The 23,132-nt window shown below is 42.6% G+C and overlaps 1 long non-coding RNA gene across 1 annotated transcript in view; it reads left to right on the top strand.

The window, feature by feature from the left end:
* The first annotated feature begins 484 nt into the window (after positions 1–484).
* LOC311613293 overlaps positions 485–23,132 on the top strand; it is a 32,626-nt gene continuing 9,978 nt past the window's right edge. The window contains exons 1-2 of the long non-coding RNA XR_014793427.1: positions 485–660; positions 5,705–5,861. This is a non-coding gene — a long non-coding RNA (uncharacterized lncRNA). The remainder of the gene's footprint in view (positions 661–5,704; positions 5,862–23,132) is intronic.

Genomic DNA, 23,132 nt, shown 5'->3' with positions numbered 1-23,132 from the left:
GGAACCTGGTAAGAGGGTCATTGGCAAACTGGAGTCTGTCCAAAGGAAGGCAACCATAGGAAAGAGCCATCTCGCACACGTCCAGTCAGGATATTTTTAGTTGGGGGTAACAAAACACTAGAATCAAATTGACTCATGTAATTGAAACCACATACTTCTGAAGAATTGCTTTCAGACAAGGCTTTTCTGGGGGAGTTACATCAGGCAACCAGACAGAACTCGGGTTTTCTCTCCATCTCTCCACCAGCCTTTTGGATATTGGCACCGTTTTCAGGAAGGCTCTTCTTTTTGTGGTCCAAGGGAGATGTCAACAATTCCCAAGGTTCCATGCATCCTCAACCCATCCCATACCTTAGATCCAAAGAGCTGAAGACCGGAAATTTACTCTGATTGGATGGGCTTACATCAGATACCCTCCCCTGATGCCATCCCAGTGGCCAGGAGAATGCAATGGACTTCACCATAGGAGCAGGGGTGGAGACAGCTTCTCCAGAACCATATGAAGTTCCAGTTGGAAATGAGGATTCTTGAGAAAAGAGAACAAATGGATGCTGCAGAGATGTAACAAAGGGGCATACTTCATCATACTTCATCAATCGAGGAACATAAAAAGAAATAGGGGTCCTGAGCTTGAAGAAGAGTAGACATAAAAAGAACAAGGTAATTGTCTCTGAAGATTTGAAAGTAACTTGTAATTGGCACTTTGAGTTGGAGAGGGGCCCTTCAGATCTCCTGTCTGTAGTCAGCTGGTCAGAAGCACGGGTAAGAGCCTGGGCTGTAGCTGTGTTTGGATTGGGGAATGGCATTAACCTGTGGAATTGGATGCTACCTCCAGGTAAATAGTGTCAGAACTGAGCTGAATTCTTAAATACCCTGTTAGTGTCTGGGAATTGTTTGTGTGGGGGACTCTCCCCCTCCCCCAACACATTGGAATTGGGTCTAGGAACCCAGTTTAGTTATTCATAGAAACAAATTTATCCAGGGGAAAAGAAATAACATTGCAAAGAAATAACATGCCTAGTGGATTTTCAGAGGAGTCTAAGTTCTTTAGTGCTTAGGTATGTGAAGTGCAGAACAGCCTCCCCTTCCCCCCTCTTTGTTATGGATTTGTTTTTGATGAGTTGGATAGCAATGACACATTTCTTAGGCTTGTTTGGAAATGTGTACTGAAACCTTGTGAACTCTGCAGTTCCTATGGACACACATTTTTTCTTCATGATTGTTAAATGACGTGTTTTTTTTTCTCCTAAAATTCATAAGGGAGTATGACCTCCTTTAACCAGCAAGTCTCAATGTTCCAGAAATTTCCTTTATTTTTTCACCAAGCTAGACAATGCATTTCCCAAGTTCCCTTTCAATTTAGCAAATCTTCCTATGCTCAGCCTCTATACTAAGACCTGTGAGAATTCATGAGGAGGACACAGTGGATTGGGTAATTTTTACATTATTAGTTCTTCAGAGGGGTCACCCTTCCCAGTGTCTATCCTCATTATCCTCTTATGGTTCCCTCGTTATTTCTTCTCACAGCCTATGATCTTTCGTTTACCTACTTGTGTATCAGATGTCATGACAAAAGGATTTAAGTTCTAGAGGGTAGAGACTTTTCTGTCTTCCTCACTGTTGTGTTCCCAGCAATTTATAACAAGGTGCTTGACAGAGGAGACTGAATAAGTGTTGGTTGATTGACTGAATGAATAAGGCTATCTCCAGAACCTAGCAGTGCCTACCACAAGACAGGTGCTCTGTGGCCCTTCATAATGAATGAACAGGCCTGGAGGGTTAAGGCAGGAGGCAGGGTTTGATCTGGTCCTACAGGGGAGCAATCGACATTTTGTCTGTTCAGAACAGACGTTATTTTGGGACGTGATCCTTAACACCAAGTGGGGGCTACCGTAATGGGAAGTGCTTCGGAGGAAAGTCTCGTGGCTTGAGCTGAGCCAATCACTGTTCTCCACTCCCCTGGGCACACTGATCAGTCCCTGCATAGGCACAAAGCCCAGGCAGGTCAATCTCTGTTCTTTAACTAATATTTATCACGCTTGAGCTAGAAGAGAGATATTCCTTTTTCCTATGATCAGAGAGCTGGAAGTATGTGTGCCCGAGGCAGTGATGTCTTCACTCCAACGGAGGAAGCCGGTCTGGGAGGATGACACCAACAGGCAGAAATTCAAAGGCAGGAGATGGCCAGAGAGCCCCAATGGCCGGGCTCCAGTCGACACATCCCTTTCAAGGCTTAGCTGTTCAGCTTCAGACATGTGAGCCAACTCAGTCTTCTCTCATAAATAATGCCCCTCAAAAACAAAACACGTGAGCAGCTAGGTTGAGTCTGAGACTCTCAACTAATACAAATGTAGGTGGGTAGAAAGGAATAGGGAGAGGTTGTGGACAAAGGTATAGGAGTAGATTAAATAGGATTTTTTAGGAAAGCTTGTAACACATGATAGATAATGATGACCTTCAACCAATGTATATTACCGCTCTCTCTCGTATGGTCTGCATTTGCGATTAGTTTTAGCTTTAAAATAGGAAATGAAATGTGATAACACGAGGAAATACTTAAAATATAAAGCTAAGTGGTAAAAGATGGGTATGAATAAATGTACAGCAAGAGGACAACTATAAAGCCCAATGATGTGGTGAAACTGCACAGACTTTAGAGTCACACACTTTGATTTGAATTCAATTTCAATTCCTAGGAACGTGACCTTACACACATTGCTTTGCATGCATTGCTTAACACTTTGAGCCTTTGGTTTTCTCATCTGTAAAAGAGGTGTAATATCACTCAGGGTTGCTGACAGATTAAATAACAAAAAGTATGTAACCTCCTTAGCACAGTGCCTGGAACTTTTCCCCTTTTATGTTAAAAATAAAACTCACTGCATTAAAATTTAAAAAATACTAGAAGAAACACATCTAACTAAATGTTAATATTACTTGTGTTTGAACTCATTGATTTATTCAATGAATAGCCATAGAACGCTGACAAGGGACAGGGAGTAGGCATACAACAACCAACAAAATGAAAAAAGTCCTTGACTTCATGATGCTCAAATTCCTCTGAATAGAGACAATATGCAAATAAATATACTAATCTGTGGGCCACATAGCCTGAAGTGCTATAGATGGGGAGTGCCTGGTGTTTGTGTGTGTGGTGGTGGTTGTGCAAGAACTTTGAACCCAGTTTCCAAAAAGCCTCACTGAGAAAGTGATATCCAAGCAAAGACTTGAAGGTGAAGAAGGATGGGAGAACTATGGATGATTTTTTTCTTTTTCCTCATATCTACTTTTCTGATTTTTTAAATATTTGGAAATTGATTTTTAAAATAAAAAAATTTAAATGGAAACTAAAATCAGAGTCTTTCTAAAAGCATTTATTATTATAACTAACTTATCTGTGGTGTTTGGTTTTAAAATATTCTTTCTTATTATTTATCCATAAACACCATAACGCTATTAAAGGGCAAGTAATATTTTTATCCCTGTTTTCCAAATTGAAAATGAACTTCTGAAAGGTCATACAATGAATAACTGTTAGAATGGATTCCTGAAATTCAGGTTTTCATGCTCCAGATCCAACATTCTTCGTTAAGTTTGGATTTCTTACAGTCCACATACGTAGCATCATCTATCTTTTCTTGAAGTTTATCTATTCATCTAAACCTTCACAGGCACTGTTGAATAACTTCTAACAAGTCAACAGTTATTCATTGATTTCTCAAGTGGGAGCTACAGCAATTGAATAGTCCTTACACATATAAGAATATATGGAAATTGAGCGAGATTGTATTATTGAATAATATAGGTGTTATTTAGTATGATGCTTTTTAAATCTTACCCTTAGTCTAAATTTTTTTGTTGTTTTGCTAAATTATTTTGTCTAAGATGGTAATCAATGACCTACTGCTAATGCCAGATCAAGGTTATGTTTGGAGTAATCTGTGTGTAGCCATTGTGCTCATTGTGTTCTTTTTACCAAAAATGAGAGTTAGAAAAGGTGACTTGCGCTTGTTAGGAGTGGGTGTGTGTCAAATAGTCCATTCTTCTGAGAGCCTTATCCCCAGTTGATAGTTCTCATCCTGACTTCCTTTGCAAACTTTCTGCATATGCTTGTGACAGTTTTAGCTCAAACCCAGCGTTTTTATTGCAGTTCAGAATCAAAACATACAATTAAACTAAGCACAGTAGTGATGTTCTAACTAAAATGTGTAGTTATAATAAAATATAGTTATTAAAAATGCTGGCTTAGAGATCAATATAATTAACTTTATAATCTTTCAACAAAAACATGCTGTTTCTGTTTGTTAGAAAACTAAAAAATGTGTCTGACTTTTAGAAGCAGTGGGTTAAAATAAAGTAGAAATGGCTTCTTGTTCCTATAATTAAAAAAAGAAATGAGCCGAAACCGGTTTGGCTCAGTGGTAGAGCATTGGTCTGCGGACTGAAAGGTCCCGGGTTCGATTCCGGTCAAGGGCATGTACGTTGGCTGCGGGCACATCCCCGGTAGGGGATGTGCAAGAGGCGGCTGGTCGATGTTTCTCTCTCATCGACGTTTCTGGCTCTCTATCTCTCTCCCTTCCTCTCTGTAAAAAAATCAATAAAATATATATTTTTTAAAAAAAAGAAATGAAAAAAAAGAGAGTGAAGGAGAAAAAATTACTTAGCTGAGAATGAAATCATTTCTCTCAAAAAGAGTACCTTGATATTCTAATCTATGTAGAGAGATGTAGATATGGCTGTAAGTTAAATGAGATAAAATGTGTAAAAACACTTAAAACAGTACAAATAGGCATCCAATGATCTGTTTGTTTCATCATCATCTGTACATTTGCACAAAAGACAGAAAATTTGTAAATGATGTCACTCGTCATTTCTGCCTTTTTCAAATTCTTTTACCACTATTTCCAAAATTATATTAGCTCATTGACTTTGGTGTTAAATTCAATGAAATGCTTTCAAATTGAGCATCCAATATACTTCTGTATCTATTTTTGAAGGCTTACATTAATGAGCACCCCTTTAAATTTTGCTTTTCCCCCCAAACCTCAGAGAAGAGTCAGCATTAGAGGGGAGGCTTTCCTAGATCAGAGTTGATTCATAAAAGGCATGGTGTATTTAAACTTGTGTCATAATCACAACTTGTACAAAAGTATTCAAATATTTAAAAAGCAAACTAGAAATCCACACATGAAACCTATATGTACATGTTGAACAATGTCACTCCAATGAAATTTAATTAATAAAAAAAAAGGCAAATAGCCCTTGCCAGTTTGGCTCAGTGGATAGTGTCAGCCTGTTGATGGAAGGGTCCAGGGTTTGATTCTGGTCAAGAGCACATACCTCGATTGCAAGCTCCTCCCTGGCCTGGGTCTAATCAATGTGCTTCTCTCACATCCATATTTCTCTCTGTCTTTCCCTCTCTCTTCCACTCTCTTTTAAAATCAATGGAAAAATACCCTGGGGTGAGGATTAAAAAAAATAATAATAAAATAAAAAGCAAACTAGGTAGTTTGAAGGGCCAAGAAAAACTGCTTTGATCCATAATGATTTTACTGCTTGCAGGTTCTGCCTTGCATTGGTCTGTACATTTATTAGCTGTAGCTCATCAAGCATTTTGTGAACAGTAAATGCTTTAGTGAACAGAAAACGCCAAGCAGAGATGATTAATATAGCTATATCTCCCCCTGCTTATTCTATTTCACAGAATTTCCCTGAGCTGTAATTCTTGCTTCTGTGCTCTTCAGACTTCATCACTGGCATGAATGAACTCTTCACTGCTAGGGAAGAGAACCCGAGAACCGAAGTGAATGTAGTGCTTATTCAAGGGGCAGTTTCTAAGCTCCCCATGGCCACAGTGCTTGGTAAGTACCCAGCTGAAGATGGATGACCAGGAATTCTGGCAGAAAACACAAACTGGTATTTTTTCCTACCTTTCCCTGGGGGAAATGTGGAAAACAAAACTATTCTATCATTAATTTTAGAGTTCATTAATTTTAGAGGACTCCACTCTTCAACTCGAGGGTGGGAGTGGGGTGCCTGGGAAGGAAGTATAGTGGGAAAGGTTATTTATAACCAAGACAGGCTGCTATTCTTCATCATCTCCTCAATGCCCACCAGAAAAACTAAAAACTTGAGTCAAGGGGTTTTGAAACAGACTGATCCTCCATTAGTTCTGGGGATGAGGAACTGGTCTAGCCTGATTAGAAGACCTACTGAGAGAAAAATCTATGGAGACAATTTCAAATACAGCAGCAATTCAGGACTACTCATGCCAGATGATTTAAAACTTTTCTTTGAGTAGCAAAATATACCTGACATAAAAGGTGCTGTTTTAACCAATTTTAGGTGTACAAGTCAATGGTATTACTACATTAATTGCAGTCATGAATAAATTCATTCATTGATTCAACAAATCTTAATTGAATGCATACTATGGGGCAGGCATCATGCCTGTGAGCACAGCAGACATCCTGGATTTATGGGAGTTTTCTTCAAAAGAGCAGAGAGAGGCAGAAAACAGACAGCAAACACAATAAACAAACAGACTATGTGGCATGTTAGACCAAGGTCAGGGCTGGATTAAGGCTCCTGTATTTTTCCAACAGCTCAGAGACCTTTGCTCATCTGCCTCTTCCCCACAAAGCCTGCCTTCTATGACTGCTTGTGATTTTGGAGAGTCCACTGGTTACCCGATTGGGTAATTAATAAAGGAGATGTCTTCATTTGAACTGATCATTTACTTAATACAACAAACTCGGGTGGCAGCTGGGCTGTTGATAAAGGAGAGCAAAGGTCTCTGCTACACGTAAACAGTGTGCATTCCCCCAACCACACTTCTCACTTCGAGAATAATACGTGTCAAGGCACAGAATTCAAACAGAAATACATACTTTCTTCAGTAATGTGATGCCTTTTTTTTTTTTTTTTTTTTAAAAGAGGGGCTTGTATAGAAATGTTTGCATTTCAAAAAGCCTTTCTCTCAAAAACCTAAAGTGGCAAAGGCGGGAAGGGCTGAAGAATAAAGTAGTTTAGTGTGCTTGGTGAAATGACAATGGAAATGGGGCCCTGAAAAGGTTTCTTTTTTCAAGTGCAAGAATGTCATTAGATGCTCCCTAAAAAAAAAAAAAAAAAAAAAAAAAAAAAAAAAAAATGTACCTTCTGCTTAGGCTCTTTCACAGGTTGCAAGGGGCACTTATATACTGTAACAGAAGTTTACTTGAAGAGTATATGGGGAGGAAAGTAGCAAGTGCATGATTGTGAAACTGGACCACACCTTCACCATGATTAAAATGAACCTACCCATGTGGGGCAAAGGGACACCTGTGCCTCCAAGTGCAATACTCCAAAAGGATGCAATATTACTAACGCAGTATTCCAGCCAGAAATGCCTAACCTGGGAAAATGTCAGGTAAAAGCAAATTGAGGGGCATGCTATGAAATACCTGAGCTGATTTCTTTAAAAAATGGCAACGAAAGACAAAGAATGGTAGAGGAACTGATATAGATCCAAGGAGACTAAAGAGTAGGCTGGCCAACTGTCCCCCTTTGCCAAGGACTGAGTGGTTTTCCAGGACACAGAACTTTCAGTGTGAGAACTGCAAAGGTCCAGGTAAACAGAAATGAGTTGTTCCTATGTCGCTCATAAGGAGACCTAATAATTAAGTGCAGTATGTGAAATGCATGATCCTAGACAGTGGGAGAGGGACAATCCACAGAATTTGAACATGGGCTTAAAAATTGTATTTATGACTATTTTAACTATTTTTAGGTGTCTAGTTCAGTGTCCTTAGGTACATTCACAATGTTGTGCAACTATCATCATTATTCATTTCCAGAATGCTTTCATCTTTCCAAACAGAGACTCTATGCCCATCAAACAAAGCTGCCTATTTCCCTTCCCCAGCCTCTGAGAACCACCATTCTACTTCCTGTCTCTATGAATTTGACTATTATAGGCACCTCATATAATGGAATCATACAGTATTTTTCCTTTTATGATGGGTGTGTTTCATTTAACATGTCCTCAAGGTTCATCCACATTATAGCATAAATTAGAATTTCATTCCTTTTCAAGGCTGAATAATATTCCACAGTATGCATATACCATATTTTATTTGTCCATTCATCTACTGATGAATATTTGGGTTGTTTCTACCTTTTAATTATTGAAAATAATGCTGCTATGAACATTGATGCAGAAACTTGAACTTTTAAAGTATTACATTAATGTAAAATTTCCTGAATTTGATATCTGTATTGTAGTTGCATGAGAAAATATCCTATTTATCACAATATACACTGAAATATTAGGAGGCCATGCTTCAGAAACAAATGAGAGGCGAAGGAAATGTGGCAAAATATTAAAGATGGGTGAATCTGGGTAAAGAGTATGTGGGTCCTCTGCAATTTTTCCATAACTTAAGACTTTTAAAAAATACATGGGAAATTAAGAAAGAGAGCAACTGCACTTGGGACAACCAGGCCTTGTGGAGAAAAAAAAACTGTGAGTAGCGGGACCTCACAGAGCTGAAATGCAATGAGGTGAGTGGAAGGTAACTCGGGATTCAACACGGCTTCTTTGGTACCTGGTCCCGCTGAGCAGAAGCTGCCACTGCACCCTTTTCCAGAGCTCTGCTGCTCCGGTTTCTCAACTACTCTCTGCTTTTTCTTTAGCTGCTGCTGTTCCTACCAACCAATTTCTACATCCCGTCCTCTCTTCCTCTTGCCTTCATAGTTTCTGCTTCCTCATGGCTTTTGCTTCCTCTTCTGTGTGTGTGTGCGCATGTGTGTGGGTGGGTGTGTGTATGCGCACGCGCACATTGGCCGCTGCTGTCATCTTCTGGCCCCAGTAGCTGCGGTGGGGTCATGTGGTCCAGAGCATGACAGTCTTTGCCTAGAAAGAGCTGCAGCCGTACCATGTGAGCACGCTGCTTAGCCAGTCCAGCTCAGCTTCAAAGACTATGACTAGAGTTGGTCCGAAGGTTGTGGGTTATTGTTAAGCTGATTAACAAAGACTATGACTGGAATGCTTGGTGTGGTTTAGGGAGCTGGTATTGGGGAAGGAGGGGTTTGAGGGGGGGGGGGGGGGCGGTAAAGAGGAAAAGCAAACCATCAAATCTCACCCCAGGCCTTATGATTCATAATTGATTCATCTTGAAAATATGTGAGAGAAATAGAAACTATGTGCAAAAGTTCAAGAGCATTGGAGGAGACAAGATGTCATTGTACTATTGGAGAAAATTAAGATTGAGTATCAGGAAGTCTCCCTTCCTTCCTTCCTTCCTTCCTTCCTTCCTTCCTTCCTTCCTTCCTTCCTCCCTTCCTTCCTTCCTTCCTTCCCTCCTTCCACACAAATTCAGTATGTGAAAGACATCATAGTTGATGCTGTGGGGAATCTAAATTGTGTAAGATGTGGTCCTCATCACAAGAAGCTGACAGTCTAGGGCAGTGGTCAGCAAACCGCAGCTCGCAAGCCACATGTGGCTCTTTGGCCCCTTGAGTGTGGCTCTTCCACAAAATACCATGGCCTGGGTGAGTCTATTTTGAAGTGGCGTTAGAAGAAGTTTAAGTTTAAAAAATTTGGCTCTCAAAAGAAATTTCAATCGTTGTTCTGTGGATATTTGGCTCTGTTGACTAATGAGGTTGCTGACCACTGGTCTAGGACAACGTGTTCTGAACTGAAGTTTGCAACCTGTTAGTGTACATCTGACCTTCGTTTAAAAAATTAAAAGGGGAAATTATTACATTCCATTGCACTTAGTAATATTATAATAAGTGTTGTTTAGTGAATTTTTAAGTGTATGCATACGTGTACACAAGATTGCTTTATAAAATGTATTTCTATTGTGGGTTATAAAAAAACTGCCTGCAAGCCATTGATCTAATAGAAGTTAAACCTACAGCTTCGGTGATTACCCACCATGTATTTTTAAAATTCATCTCTCCAGCCTAGATCTTGTTCCTAAGCTTTGAACCTGGCTCTCTCACCGCCAGCTGGAAGTATAAACTTAACATATCCAAAATTGTCCACAGTATCTTCCTCCCCAAGGTGTGGCCTTTTCCTATCTTGTTTGTTGGTTAGTAATATCAATATTCAACCTGGTAAGTGAAGCCAGCAGCCTGGGGGTTTTCTAAGGTGTCTCCTCCTTCTCACTCTTTGCATTCAGCCGGCCAGCATGCCCCTTCTCGCCATCCTCCCTGACGCTCCTTGGCGTAGGCCCTCTGTAATTTCTCACCTAGTTTCTTGTCCTACCTTCCTACCCAGTGCCCCTGTCCCCAGTCTAGTTTCTCAACTCCTTCCCAAGTGATTGTCCAAAATGCTAATACGATATTTCTGTTCCTGGGTGAAAACCCTTCAATGGTTCCCCACTGCTTTCAGATTAATGTCCAATCTTAAGAGTTAGAGACTTTCTTAATCCATCTCTGCTGCTTCTTCAGCCTCACCTCAGGCTCTAGGTACCAACTAGCTGTGGTTCCCAACAGCTCAGGTGCTCTCATATTTCACTTTTACTTCTGCCTCAAATAACTTTCTTTGCTTCTCCACCTGTGTCTAAATCCTACCACTTTTCTGGACACAGGTCCAGTGTCACCAGGTCTTGGGACCCTTTCTGACTGCCCTCCAAGGCTTCCCTACTGTCCTTGGCATGTAGCTGTCCCAGCACAGACCAAGCTGCACAGTCACTGCTGTTTGGATTGGCTTGATGGTGAGCCTGCGAACAGCAAGTACTCTGTTTTGTTCATCTCTTTAAAATAAGCCGACCAGCCTGAAGCCTGACCTGTACGGCACCGACCAAACATTCGTTAGAAGAATGAATAAAGCTGAAATCTTTTATGGGACACTCCTGATTGTGATAATAATGCAGCGATGATGTTAAATCATTTTTGCAAATCAAGTCATTTTTCAAGTCATTAGAACTAGAGGTTTACTGATTGGACAGATGTGCTTTGTCTAATTCGGATTCAATTATTCCCTTTCCCAGCGCCCCTTCTCTGTCTGGTTCCTATAACTCCAGAACAAGAACATTGCCATCTGCTTGTGGAAACATCCAGAAATTCTCCCACCAACAGATCTGTTGTTGTTGTGTGAGTGTGTTTAACAAAAAAGAAAGAAGGAAGAAAGGAAGGAAGGGAAGGAGGGAGAGAGGAAGGGAGGGAGCTGGCTAGGAAAGGAGGCAAGAAGGCAATGTGGATCATGTTTGCTTGACTTTAGGCCTCTGTTTTTCTTACTGTCCATCTGTGTGGTTTTTAGGCCTTAAGGAGGAAGGCCAAGTCCTTTTGTTGATTACCTTGGATGTGAACCTGCTTAGAAGCAGGGGACCTGACCCATAGTGACTCAAGAAAACTTCCAGAGACAAAACACTGAGGGGTGAGGGCATGTATGGGAGTGGGGTGGGGTGGGGGGCAATGGTAAGATATGCACACATATAATACCTTAATAAAAAAAAAAAGGGGGGGGGGGGAGAAAACTTCCAGTCACTCTATACAGCAAGGGCCCAAAGCCACCATATGAATTCATTTGCCTCCATAGAACCATTTCATTTTCTTTCTATTCCAGGCACTGGGGAAATAGTGACAAAGAAGATGTGGCCCATATCTGGAGGAGGAAAGGACAGGGTTTTTTTATTTTTTGTTGTTCCTGTACATATTCTTTTGTTGCTCTAGACTTATTTTTTTTTGGGTGTGTGTGTGACATAAGTGAGATTTAGCCATTTCTGTTATTGATTAATTTTGTCTCAAAGGGTTTTTCCTCTATATGACTAGGTAGAGCTATTCTTCTTCCTTTTTTTTTTTTTTTTTCAATCCTCACCCAAGGATATTGTTTAGAGACAGGAAAGGAGGGAGGGAGAGAGGGAGGGAGGAAGTGATGGTGGAAAGAAAGAAAGAGAGAAAGAGAGAGAGACAGAGAGAGAGACAGAGACAGAGACAGAGAGAGAGACAGAGACAGAGAGAGACAGAGACACAGAGATTGGCTGCCTTCCACACACAATCCAACCGGGGACTGAACCCAAACACAGGTATGCACCCTGATCGGGAATCAAACCCACCACTTTTTGGTATATAGGACAATGCCCCAACCAAGAGAGCCACACCAGCCAGGGCTTGGTGGACTGTTCTTAATGCAAAGATTTGGAGCCCAGAAATGGGAGGTCCAAAAGTCAACATATTACTTATCCAAAATAGAAAGACTCTAGAGGCAAAATTGTTCTCTGAGGTTTACTTTTTTTACATGTGACACGAGTGCGATGTTACGGCCTTCACACGTGAGGATTCGTTGAGCTATGAACTATGTGAAGTACCAGCAGAGAGGTGGAACACTCAATGGTTGGAATTCCCATTTCTGATTCCCATGCATCAGAAAACAGAGGGGACACAAGATTGAACCAGGAAGAGCGAGGCACAGCTCAGCGTTCATACCACTCATATGAGACTGCGGTGTGTGACACAGTAAAGGAACAACAAAGGGACGCCCCCCCCCCCCCCCCCCACTTCCTGGCAAGGGGAGTAAATGGCTGAGTTACAAGCTTATAAATAAATACTGAAGCATTCTTTAAAAAGGGTTGCTTTGGTGAGACATACTGTGCTTTTATCATCTTTGAGGAGAGGTGGAAATCAGGGAACTGTAACGGGTTTTACCAACTAATTAGACACTTGATGTTAACAGAAAAACGATCGAATCCTTTGGGTTTTGCTATACTCATCCAGGTCATTTCCACCTTTTTCTCACAGCAAGTCAATTCTCCACCACTGCTACAATTAGCAACATCTGGAACAAGCATGATTTCTCAAAAGAACAGTGTGTGCATCTTTAGAGCAAGGCTACAAAAATTCACTTAGAACCAGAACAAATTATGTTTTTAAGGCATCTATAGCAAAATTAGGGGGGGATTCACTTGAAATTCTGTTGAGATCATTTTCTGTGTCATTAAAAAATCTGACATTTTCTCAACAATATCTTGGAGGTGTTTTCAGAAAGTTTGAGATTCCCATGCCTCCACACAAGAGCCACTACTTCCTGGATTCTATGGCAACATCTAGTTATTCCCTGACAACAGTATTGTGAGGTCCTCCTGGCGGGCCCATTCTCAGATTCTGTCCTGACCTCTAAGCTTCTGAGATACATCCCAAGGGCAAAGGAGTTTCTTCCTGGAACTGTTACTCAAGCTATGGGGGAAATAAGCCTGTAGACCCCTTTATCTTTGCCCAAGGCTTTGCCTGACTCTTGTTCTGGTGGCAGAGCTCTCCTTTATTCCCAGTTTCAATCACCATGTCATGCCACACTTGTCATTGACACCTTGCCACCCCCTTGGAAGAAGTCATGTCCCCATCAAATTATTCTTCCAGGTGACACATCCAACAGCTGCTCTGGTCTGACCCTTTTTTTTTTTTTTTTTTTTTTTAACTTATTCAACCTCAGTCTCCTTTTTCATCTTTTATTTGCTCTCTGCCTCTATCAGGACAGTTTTATTTTTATTATTATTATTTTTTTAATATTTTATTGGTTTTTTACAGAGAGGAAGGGAGAGAGAAAGAGAGCCAGAAACGTCGATGAGAGAGAGACATTGACCAACTGCCTCTTGCACACCCCCCACTGGGGATGCGCCCGCAACCAATGTACATGCCCTTGACCGGAATCGAACCTGGGATCTTTTCAGTCCGCAGACCGACGCTCTACCGCTAAGCCAAACCGGTTTCGGCAGGACAGTTTCTTTTTATTGTCTCACAAATACTGTGGCCATACCTGGCTTTGCTGGTGCTATTTCTGCACCTGCTAAGCCATTTCTTCTTCTTGTCACCTGTCCAAATCCTTCAAGCCTTGCAAGGCCCAAATAGAATATTTTTTGTTTGTTTGTTTGAAATATGTTTTTATTGATTTTTATAAGGGAAGGGGGATAGAGAAGAAATATTGATGAGAGAGAAACACCAATCGGCTGCCTCCTGCATGCCCCCTACTGGGGATGGAGCCCACAACCTGGGAATCAAACCGGTGACCTCTTGGTTCATGGGTTGATACTCAACCATTGAGCAACACTGGCCAGGCATTAAAAAAAAAATGTATTCTAATACTCTCTAGTTCCCAAACTCCTTTACTATTAATAGTTGGCATTGATTCATCACCCATTCATTAATTCATTCTTGCAACAAATATTTCCTAGGAACCCACTCTGAGTTATCACCATTCTAGAATTCAGAATACCATGGTGAGTAAGACAAAGTCTGCCCTCTAGGAGCTTTTATTCTGGTGTGGAAGGCAGACATTAAGCAAGTAAACAAACAAGCAAGTAGTGTAGCTTCAGATGGAGACATGTGCTATGGGGTGGGGGGTGGGGGGGCAAGGTAAGGGCTGGAGAAAACTATGGGAGTGCAGTCTGTTTTCTACACTGTGATCAGGGAAGGCCTTTTTGAGGATGAGACATGTGATATCTGAGCAGAGACTTATGAAAAGAAATCAGCTATGAGCCAATCCAAGAGAAGGGTGCTCCAGGTAAAGGGAATAGAAAATGAAATCCCAAGAGCAGGAATGTTCTAGAAAGATGAGTGGTGTTTCACTACAGGTAAAAGGCTCATGTGGAGCAGAGTGTAGTAGGAGATGAGGATGAAGAGGAAGCGGAGGTGAGAAACTGTAGGACTTTGAGGGAGAGAAGAATAAAAGTGAAATGCAAAGTCTAAGTATCTGATAGGAAAAGCGTGGGGAAAGGAAGTGAGTGCAAACATGTGTAAAAGAGCTGTTAGATTTGGAAACAAGTTCATTTTTTAGGCGTGTTAAGCTTGAGATCCCTTTAGGGATCCCAGTGTAAATGCTGAGTAGACAGTTGGCTATATACAAGTCTGAAACCCAATGAAGGTCAGGCTGGGGATACAAAAAGCCAAGGGCCTTGGTGAGATCACCTGAGAATTGAGTGTAGAGACTAGAGCCGTGGGCCCACCAGCTTTTAGAAGCCAGGGAAGGGGAGCCGGAAAGGAAACCCCGAACTTGTGGCTGCTGAGGTTTCCAGCATATCCAAACTTGTCCATGGTATTGTGTGATACGCTTGCTCAGTGATTGCAAACTTCTTATGACCACTCATATCTAGCTACAAGAGTCGGGGTGGGTGCGTGGGGGGAAGGTCCAATGTATTTCATCAGTGCCTACAGTCTTGGCACAGTCTTCATGTACCATGTATTTCTTGCTGCTCCAAACTTTCTCACGAAGCAGAGTAAACACCACCAGGCCATTGGGGCAAATGTAGCCATTTCCTTTCTCATGGTCTGGATCTAGGAGTTAGTTAGGAATTCTTTTACCAGCAGTAAACTGACGCACAGAGATGGACTAATGCATGCACAGCCCACACTGTGTCAGTAGCTAGCCTGCAGAGTTCAGTCAAGTGTGGGCTGAGGACTGCCAGCATCCACAGTCATCTGGAGTGCTGGCTTATTTAAGAAAAATGTCAACAACTACGGGTTATCTACTAAGTGCTTTACAGATAGTAACTGTTAATCCTCACAACTCCATGTAATAGGCAGTATTCCCATTCTACAGATGAGGAAACTGACCCCGAGGGAGTTCCATAGGTAGCCAAGTGGCAGGTTGGTCTGCTCCTGCATCCATGCCCTTTACCACAGTGCCACACAGCCTGCTGAAGCAGAGGCTCTGGGAAGGGCACACAAGTGTAGTCTGTACTGAGAAAAATCTCTGGGACATTTTTATCTATATGAAAGTTTAAGAACCCAGGGTTCATGGGAACTCGAGTTTGTTCTTTGAAGCTCAAGGACATCTTAATATTTGCTCTTCTGAATTGTTTATTTTTAACATTTCCAAGTATCAATGATTCAGTTCATTTTTTAAGAGTCTCTCTTAGGAGTAGTTTTTTGTTAAACTCAGGCAAGCGTGTACTGCACAATTTGTTAATTCCAGAGAGGTGAAGCACCTGACTGTACATTGAATCAGCCTGCACCATCTAATATAGTGACAATATTACCCAATAATTTAAAGCCTCCTGCCATGGACATTGACAACCTACTCTCAACACCAATAATGAGTCTCTCTCCACGCCCACCCTCCCACCGCCCATATTTATGACTGACTCCCCACATTTGCCTACTCAGACACATAAGCAATAATGTAATTAATCAATCATGTGGCCAGCAGAATGACTCCAGGGTGCTGTCTAGAGGTGATTGTGATAATGGGGCACCTCTTAGCTCTGCAAAAGCCTTTAGAGGTATGGAATGGCCCAGGGCCCTCAGAGAAGTCATCCATGGAGTACTCTCTCTGATGGCCTGAGCGGATGGGGTGAAAGGGAAATGAAGTCACTGAGATAGATTAAAAAAAAAAAAAAAAGAAAGAAAGAAAGGAAGGAAGGAAGAAAGAAAGGAAAGGAAATGAATCTAGTTCTCAGGTGAAAAAAAGAAACATGTTGAATACACCAGGCCTTTAGATCACAGCAGATAACATTCAACAGACACATTTCTGTTGACAAGAAATAGTGTTTTACCGTCACAGGTCTCCACCCACTCTGACCTTGGAGCTTGTTGCATTTGCACAGTGAGACTGGTTTCACCTGTTTACAGCTGTTAAACCATTAGTCATCAGTTCAGAGGTTGCTGAAGCCAATTTCCCCAGCAGTTTATCCTAGACACATTTTTTTTTTTTTATCCCAAAGAGAAACCAACAAGGGCTACAATCTATTGTATATTGTCAAAGGGGGGGAAAATAATAATTTGGAATAGAAATGAGGCCATTACACTAGAGAGAACTGAAACCTGAGTCTTTTATCTGAAAAGAAAGAAATAAAACAAATGGAATGGAGGATGGAAAAGAGGGCCATTAGGAGTAGAAGGAGGAAATTGGGACAGACTTCTAAGGCTTACATCTTGGGTTTAGGGTTGTTAGGTTAAAAACAGAAAGAGAAAGAAAAAGAAAAGAGAAAAAATATATGTAAGATGCTAAAATAAATTCAAATTTCAGATAAACAATGAATAATATTTTAGCATAATTCTGTCCTATGTAATAACTGAGGCACATTAACACTAAAAGTTATTTGCTATTTATCTGAAATTCAAATTTAGCTCAGTGTCCTGTGTTTTATCTGCCAACTGCACTTGAGTATGCCTTTAATCTCAGTTTGAAAAAAAATCCTTTTAGAAAACAGATGTCTTCAGGAAACTAGGTCATGAATTCAACAGCATAAATACTTGCTAATTATGCTGTGTGAGGTGATGGGGTTATATATTTATTTAATATAAATGAACTAGCAATAGTAAGGACTGAAACAGCTATTTCAATCAGAAAACCATCCATTTTATTCACCTATTTGATATGAGTAGGAATAAACTAAAAACAGATAACACCAATTCTAAGACTTATGGACAAGAAAAGATCCATCCATTCATTTATTTTTTTTTTTTTCCTTTTGTTAATCCTCACCCAAAGATATTTTTCCATTGATTTTTAGAGAGAGGGGAAGGAATGGGGAGAGACAGAGAGAAACATCGATGTGAGAAAGACACAAGAATCAGCTACCTTCTGCTTGGGCCTCAATCAGGGCCAGGGATTGAGTCTGCAACCAAGATACATGCTCTTGGCTGGACTCAAATCCAGGACCCTTCAGTCCAAGGGCCGATGCTCTATCCACTGAGTCAAACTGGCTAGGGACATTCACTCATTTATTCATTCTCTGCTTACTTTTTATATGTACAACTTCTGCTGGTAGATAAGTTTTATTAAATGGTATTTTAATGAGCAAAATAATTACCATATATGGGAATCCCTGATCTGGTTGCTTAAATGATTTTTGCATGGTAATAATTTAAGTTTAAAGAAATAATAGACCCAGCCTAAGACAAAACAAAGCCCTCCAAGAAGAGCCAACACCACCTCCTTGCTATTATAGTAATCTGTCCCATTCCAATTTGTCCAGGATGGCAATAAACTAACACAATAATCAAACACAGAGTTTGAAACAATATAGGCTTAGAGCTGGGAGGCAAGAAGGGAGACATAGCCTGAAGAAGAAATGAAGGTGAAGTAAAAGAGTCCAAATGTGTCCAACTCTGAGGCTGAGAAGGAGTCAGGCAGGGATGGGGGAAGATAAGGGCAGGAGGTCTGATCTGGGTGTGGTGGGGGGGAGGGGAAGAGGAGACCGCAAAGATGAGGGGTAAAGATGATGAGTTTGTGTACTGACCAGTATTAGAAGGGCTGTCAAATGAAAGAAAACTTAACTTATTTTGTCTAGCTCCAGAGAACAAAACCAATGCCAATAACTAGAAAGAGCAGGAAAACATAGTTTTGACACCATTCAGGCAAGAGTGTTCTAAGCATCAGGGTTCACTACTGATATGTCAGGCTATCCCTGGGAATGGGAAGTGGGGGCCGGCCGAGTGGCGGTCAGACTGGGGAGGAGAGGTCAGGAGAGGACTCTGCCTCGGATAAAGAGTGGACCTGATGCCCACTTATGGTGCATGTTCCAACACAACAGGGCCTGTGTCTTTTATTGATGCTATGTCCTCAGTGTCTTGAATCCTGCTCAACACATAGTAGAGTCTCAGTAAATCTGCAGGATCATTGGGGGACTGCTTTTCAGAGGAGGTGGTGCTATTCTGGGCCTTGGTCTTGATGTGATGGAGAAAAGGGAAAATAGCTTATAATTCAAATCTACACACAGTGAGCATCTACATTTCCTGGGGGTGGGGGTGGAGGGGCATCTGTCCAATTCCAATTTGTCTAGGATGGCAATAAACTAGCACAATAATCAAACACAGGCATTGAAACCAGTTTACTCCTTTGCTTTAAGTGAGTCACAGGCTTAGAGTTGGGTGCTAAGATGGCATCGGGAGGCCAGAAAGGCTTTGGGCCTTTAGTTTGTGAGAGTTGCCAATACGTAATCCATGTTCCCCCATTCCATACCAACCTGGAGAGAAAAGTGAGAATAAAATCATAGTCAAAAGCAATACTTCTCTGGTACCCCCATTCCACTTATTTCACTTAGCATGCCCTTAAGGTCCATCCCATGCAAAACCGAGGGGAGGGTTTGTGTCAGGCAAAGAAAACGAACCCCAACAAGGGGACCCAGCAACTTGCCTCCTGGCTGGTAACTGCAAAGAGGTAAGCCACACCCAGCTGATATAGCTCAACGTCAACCTATGAACCAGGAGGTCACAGTTCGATTCCTTGTCAGGGCACATGCCCAGGTTGTGAGCTTGATCCTCAATGGGGCATGCTCAGGAGGCAGCCAATCAATGATTCTCTTTCATCATTGATGTTTCTATCTCTCTTTTCCTCTCCCTTCCTCTCTGAAATTAATAAGAATATATTTTATTTAAAAAAAAAAAAAAAAGAGGTAAGCCATAGTGGACTCTTCTGGGATTTCTTGGTGGTTGCTTTTTCCTTGGCTTGTTTACCATAGTGCTTGGGAGCTAGAGAATCAGAGATGGTGACAGACTCAGAGGGAGGCTGTGTGAATAAAGTAATAGCCTGTGACTCACTTAAAGCAAAGGAGTAAACTGTCACCACGGTGCCCTGTGCCTCATTTAGCCTTCTAGTACCAATACTGTGGCCCCTCTGTGTCCTCTGCCACATGGCGTGGGGAAGCTGCACACACAAGCCAGAACCCAAACACTATGTGAGACTGGAGGTACCAGCAAGCACAGACCTCTTACCCCTACACTGCCTTTCCAGAGATTGGTGACGAGGTCACAATGGACATGAGAGCCAACAGGGAATCTGAGTACAGCTCTCAGTGTGCTCCAGGGGCTGAGGAGGTATGCCCCGAGAGTCTGTATGAAGGTGGCAACCCCTGTGCCATCCAACAGAATCACGCTCATGCCCAAAGGACAGCTGGCCCTGTGCATACCGGGCAGCAGGAGTTGAGTCCAACCAGTTCTGATGGAGCCACTGAAAGACTCCTGTGGTGCGTCACAGCCAGTGCTGTAAGACACTTTGCTCTTTAACTCAGGACTGTTTTGTGAGGAACTATTTCTATAATACACAGCACTCTTACTTAAATAGTTTCATCTTTTCCTCGGGAGGAAACTGAAGGCATGGTTTTCACAGGACTTGATGTCACCTAGGAGTGACACGTTGCAACATGCAGGCATGGGCGGATGTCTTGTCCTGTGCATGTTTCTGTAGGGAAGTGACTTATGGGGTGGTTCTGAAGGACCTAGAATTGCTATAAATATATAGGGGGCTGTTTTGGAATAAAATGTTTGTAACTTGATCTCAGTATTGAACAGCTGTTCAACCTGCTGAATCTCACCAGATGTCACTGAAACAGAAGGTGTGCTCTTTATCCCCCCATCTCCACCCAAAAGAAATGTAAATCTTAACGCAAGTTATCACTTCCATTTTCCTTTAGGAAGAAGGGGGCAAGGAGGTCTGGGCAGCTTTAATATGCCCGGGCAGCTTTAATATGACTTTTATACTAGCTAGTTAGCTAGTATCAGCGAGTTAGCATCTTAATGTTTTGCCCTCGCAGAGAAAATCGCCACAGAGAGACGCTGGGGGAGAGGGTGTGCTTACGAATGAGTTCAACATAAATGTTTATGCTTATTCTCCCTTGTTACACATGCTCATTGTAAATATTTCTAAGACCATAGACCTATAACCCCATCCTGTTATAGACAAGCAGGGTTCACGGCTTAAATATTCTTGAAATTTTAGATACACAATCACATGGATGATGAAGAAACTACTACCCATAAAAGGAGAGGGAACATACAAATCCCTGGGAAAACGCATTCCCCGTGGGAGGGATGAGATAAACGCCTGTAATGAGATGTAGTAACTATTCTCAGAGACAAGATGCAACAGTCACAAGCAACAGCAAACTGAGGTGCGACCGCCGTGGGCAGCTAGACACCATCCTTGCAGGCAAAGCAGAAGGCACGAGATTTACCGAGCTCCCTGCGCTGGCGCATCTGTCCCTTCTTTAAATCCGATTTTCTTACCATCTGTTCGTTACTCCAGCCGTGGCTGTAAACAAAGGTTATGCATTGTGCTCCCAGGCAGTTCTCCTGGCTCCTCCACAGCAGTCGGTTCTTGCCTGAAAGACCGTGGCCCCCATGATCATCCACTCGCTCTACCAGTACATACAATCTGTGAGTGCATTGAAAGTGCTTTTAGAAACGGGATTTTTAAACTTCCTTTGGCCAGTGTGGTGGGACATAACGATCTGGTTTTGGAAATTCTGTAAGGAAACATGTAGATGCGTCAGGAAGGGTTAGCTCGCAGGAGAGGTGTTCTATGCCCTCCAGGACAGCGAGGACACTGTGGGGGGCAGTCCCTAACCCACAGTGAAGGGGCAAGGAGACACCGAGACACCGACCCAGCAGCTGCACTGAGGTTACCATGTGACATGGGGGAGGAGTGGAAGATCTCTTACAGACGTGTATCTCGGACGTGTCTCTGAGAATGTGCTGGAAGAGCCAAACCATCTGGCCGCCCTGGGGAGGGATCCGCTGACCTCTGGCCTCCAGCTCTGGGTTTACAGCTATATAATATTTATCAGGCATTCTTCCTGGGAAAAGCTGGGAGCACTCCACATCTTTGAATGGATTTAGGTCATCCTATTACCATCCCATGAGTAATTAGAGAAGTGGAGAGGAGCGAACAAGGGGGGGAAAAATTCCACATCAAAGAGGTCACTGCCATGGTAAAGAAGAAAACATTCACTCTGCTAAGCAACAACAGGAAAAGAAAAACTTGTGATTCTTCCCTGATCCTGAGTCCAGGCAGTGACACAAGCGGGCAGAATTCACTCAAAAAGTGTGAATTCTGGCCAGGCCAGTCATTGTTGATCAAAAATCCCTTCATGACAGGGGAAGGGATTTGCCTGTTTCAGGGGCCCATGGTGAGGGGTCAGTTGGGGGACTGGTGACATAGAGGGATGACTGAGAAAATATAAGCATGCATTGAAGATTTTTTTTTTTTTTTCTGTCACAGGGAATTACAAACACGGAAAGAGAAATGCTGGAATAAACCCCGTGGTGTTAGATGGGAAGTGGAGGAATCAGTGTGAACTCATGGCTTTATGTAGACACTAGAGGAGAGGCCTGGTGCACAAAATCTGGGCATGGGGGCTGGGGGTGGGGGTTGTCCCTCAGCCCAGCCTGCACCCTCTCCAATGTGGGACATCCCTCTCACAATCCAGGACTGCTGGCTCCCAACTGCTCGCCTGCCTGCCTTCCTGATTGCCCCTAACAGCTTTTGCCTGACAGCCTGATCACCCCCTAATCACTCCCATGCCAGCCTGATGGATGTCTAACTGCTTCCCTGCCGGCCTGTTTGCCCCCAACTTCCCTCCTCTGCAGGCCTGGTCACCCCTAACTTCAGGGTTGATCGCCCCAACTGCCCTCCCTTGCAGGCCTGGTGCCTCCCAACTTCCCTCCCCTACTTGCCTGATCGCCCACAACTGCCCTTTCTTACAGGCCTGGTCACTCCCAGCTGCCCTCCCCTGCTGGCCATCTTGTGGTGGCCATCTTGTGTCCACATAGGGGCAGGATCTTTGACCACATGGGGGCAGCCAGCTTGTGCGTTGGAGTGATGGTCAAGCTGCATATTACTCTTTTATTAGATAGGATAGAGGCCTGGTGCATGGGTGGGGGCCAGCTGGTTTGCCCTGAAAGGTGTCCCGCATCAGGGTGGGGGTTCCCTTGGGGTATAGGGCAGCCTGGGCGAGGGGCCTGAGGTGGTTTGCAGGCCTGGCACACCCCCCAGCGACCCAAGCGGAGGCCCTGGTATCTGGGATATATTTACTTTCTACAATTGAACTTTATAGCCTGAAGCGGAGTCAAGTCTCCTGCTCCCTCCACGGTGGCAGCCATTTCTTATTTACCTTCTATAATTGAAACTTTGTAGCTTGGAGTGGAGGCTTAGGCCTGCTAGGGCAGGCGGAAAGCTTGGCTTCTTCCATTGCCAGAGAAACCCAAGCCTCTGTGGCTGCAGCCATCTTGGTTGGGGTTAATTTGCATACTCACTCTGATGGGCTGGTGGGCATGGCTTGTGAACAGAGTGATGGTTAATTTGCATATTACTTTTTTATTAGGTAGGATACAGAAATAGAAATAGGTGTGAATGTGTGTGCAGATGTTTATATGTGTGCCCATGTATATACACCATATATATATATGGTGTATACATGTATACATGTATACAT

The sequence above is a fragment of the Pipistrellus hanaki genome (assembly GCF_964339955.1).
Source record: "Pipistrellus hanaki genome assembly, chromosome: 18".
NCBI classification, from domain to species: domain Eukaryota; kingdom Metazoa; phylum Chordata; class Mammalia; order Chiroptera; family Vespertilionidae; genus Pipistrellus; species Pipistrellus hanaki.
This window is presented reverse-complemented; position numbering and strand designations above follow the sequence as displayed.